We start from the raw sequence: 3,222 nt of genomic DNA on the forward strand, positions 1-3,222 counted from the left end.
GGATACAGATGAATGTCCATTTTGTATCTGTGTATTCAAAATAGTTAAGATAGATATATAGTTGCATTCTCTTAATGAATGGAGGGATTTGTTCTACTAGTATTTGTAAATAGGATATCATGTCCACATCTTGTACAGCAATTAACCACTAGGAAGAATGTATGCAATGTGTTAATTATTGAAACTGTCCTACCAAAAAAAAATAATAAAAAGAAAAAGAAAATTAAAAAAAAAATAACTACCAAAAAAAGAATGCAGTTGTTATTGAGATACCTGGGAGAGCTCTTTACACTCCGTGGATATACAACAGAGAAGGAGACTACTAAAGCCAGGAAGAGCCTGCATTGAATAGCAGCTTGACCAGCACCTTACTCTACAGCTTGCTGGCCTCCACAACTGTGAGAAGTAAATGTGAGTTGTCCATCTTGCCCAATCTGTGGTCATTCATTAGCCGGAACTCTGACAGTGGGAGCATGCTGCATTAAGTACAGACTAAAGGTGTCAGTTGTCAGCTTTGTGTTCTGAAGGAAGTTTCTTTTGCTGGGAAAATGTGTACTCTGGAAGGGAAGTCTGGAGACATTGAGAGTGCATTTTGATGAAAGGCCTGGAAGCAATAGTCAGCGTGTGTCATTTAACACACACACACACACACACACACACACACACACTGGGAGGTTGCTTTCTGCTTGGTGTTTTTTCTTTTTCTTTTTTTTTTTACTTTCTGCAAAGCTTTATTCCAGAGGGGCTCAGTCCTTCTTGGCAGCTGCCTTCCTCATGGTGGCCAACACGTTGCTCAGCTCCTCACACTTCCTCTTGGCGTGGATGTGCGTCCCCACCCTTTTGTTGATGAACTTGAGGGCGCGCTTGTCCTTGGAGACCTTGAGCAGCTCCATGGCGCCCTGCTTGTAGGGGGCAAAGTCGCACACCTCCTGGATCATGTCCTGCACGAACTTGGCATGTTTGGTGAGACATCCATCAGCGGCGGCGGCTGTGTCTCGGTTTGCTCACAATCTTAGTCCCCTCGTGGCCCTTGTTGAGGCCCACGGCCATGGGATAGCAGAGGGCCATGGCTACTCTTTTTCAATGGTTGCTGTCTCTGCTTGGTGTTTGCTAGGTGCCTGATGAATTCAGAGAGGGGTAATGAAGAGAACTGCTCTGTCTGCCCTCTATTGAACCTTTGGCTTTGGGGGAATGTGAGGCAGGTTCAGAACTGCTGAAATGAAAGTTCAGTGCACCATTGGCTGGTCTGTAGCTTGTGAATGGAACTGAGAAGTGTGATAGCTATGAGCCCAAGGCTGTAGTAGCATGGTCATGAGAGTCAGAACTTTAAACCACAAACCAAAAATGGTTAGAGTAATAGGCCATAAAAATGCAATAACCTGAAAGACAGAGATTATGTGTGAACTTGTTTCACCCACTGTATTCCAGCCCCTCTAGCCTCTCTGCTTTTCTTTCAGTCTGTGGAACAGCCTTCCCCAGGGCCTTTGCACTTACTGCTTCCTCTCCTTGGAGCATATTCTCAAATATCGGCAGGGTTTCCCTTTCCTCCCCATCAGGACTCCTCAGGAAGTTCACCCTCATCACGCTGACATTAGTTTCTACTCACCTTTATTTGTTTTTCTTTTCTCAGTGGCAGTTATTACCATCTGAATTACCACATATTTCACTCATTTGTTTTCTTGCTTTCAGGTGTACATGCCAAAACATTGGCAAGTACATTTAGAACAAAACATATCAAATCTTTAACAACATGCAAAGAAATTCACTCATGAAGGATCTGGTCTTGGGAAGTTTCCATTTTGCAGGCCTACAGGTGTCACGCAAAGGACTTCTAGGGTAATGTGCCTATCTCTCTGTGTCATGTTCTCGCTGGTTTATTCCACTAGAGCTTGTTTGACATAACTAAGCTTGTGCAGTGTCTCTCGGGATTCTTCCTCCTTTGGTGGACAGGATGCTGGTCCTCTGGTTTGCTCTTTTCTCTTGCAGCTTGGAGTAGACCTTGGCTGTCCAGTTGATCTATGATGAGGTCTTGCACTCACTGGTGAAGAACTAGAGAACTTCCTGGGCTTCTAATCCAAAGCCACACTCTCACACCATCAGTTTAAGATGTGGATCCACTTTTCCATTGATTCCAAATTCAGAAGATAATAAAAGAGACGCTTTATATTGACTCCAAAAAAGCTACAATAGGACAATAATCCATCAAAAGGGAAAGATTACACCTGAGGAAGTGGTAAATGTAGGAGACCATGATATTGCAGAGAGAAGAGTCTGGGAGAAAACAATTTACCACACAAGTTGGTTTTGTTTTTCTGTTTTATTTTTTTTAATGTATTTAGGACAGGAGCTACAGGGTCTCACTACACAGATCAGACTCATAGTGATTCTCCTGTTTTCAGAGGCTGATTTTCATCTTCTATTATAAGGGAAATAATAATATGAAATGAATAATAGTAAGCTCACTGCATTGTTGCAATTAAAAGGTGAAAGCAAAATACTTCAGGATACTATTTTTTAAAAACAAATTTGCTGACAATTGAGCTGTTTCTTATGCTGAAAGAATAGCTCTCCTAAGGTATGTCATTCAGTAAACTGTATCTTTAATTATACAATTTGATGCATCTTGACATGTTTCTATGCACATATTACTACCTTAAAAAGTTTCCTTATTCTTTTTTTTTGTTCCTTACTTCCACTCTTCTTTGCCTCCCATTACTCCTCATTTCTGTCCTCCCTCCCCCAGCAACCAATCGTCTACTTTCTACTCCTGTAAATAGTTCTGGAATTTTATACACGTGGACTCTTACCATGCATGGTACTTCTATTTTCTATTTTGCTTCTCTAATTCAGTATAATTGTTTTACAATTCACACATGTTGTTTAGTGTAGTATCTGTCTTTTCAGTTCATCTACCTGTTAGAGGTCGTTTGTGCTGCTTCTGGCCTGGAGGTCTTATGAAGAAAGCAGCCACGGTGTGGACATATGCTTCATTTCTCTTAGGTAAATACCTAGGCATGGAATGACTGATCTATATGCTTGTGCATATATTTTAACTTTTTAAAGAAATTGCCCTACTGGTTTCCAAAGTGCTCATATCATTTGATATTTACACCAACATAATGAGCAGTGTGTGAGTTCCAATGCCTCCACATTAAAATCTTTTTCACTTTAGCTCACTACTACTAGTCATTATGACTATTACATTATGACTTTCATTTGCAT

General features: G+C 41.0%; 1 pseudogene; it reads right to left on the reverse strand.

Moving 5' to 3' along the window:
* Positions 1 to 746: 746 nt before the first annotated feature.
* Positions 747 to 1,084, reverse strand: LOC105742267 (annotated as a pseudogene).
* Positions 1,085 to 3,222: the final 2,138 nt, after the last annotated feature.

This window comes from Octodon degus, unplaced genomic scaffold, assembly GCF_000260255.1.
Source record: "Octodon degus isolate 3935 unplaced genomic scaffold, OctDeg1.0 scaffold00003, whole genome shotgun sequence".
Lineage (NCBI taxonomy): Eukaryota > Metazoa > Chordata > Mammalia > Rodentia > Octodontidae > Octodon > Octodon degus.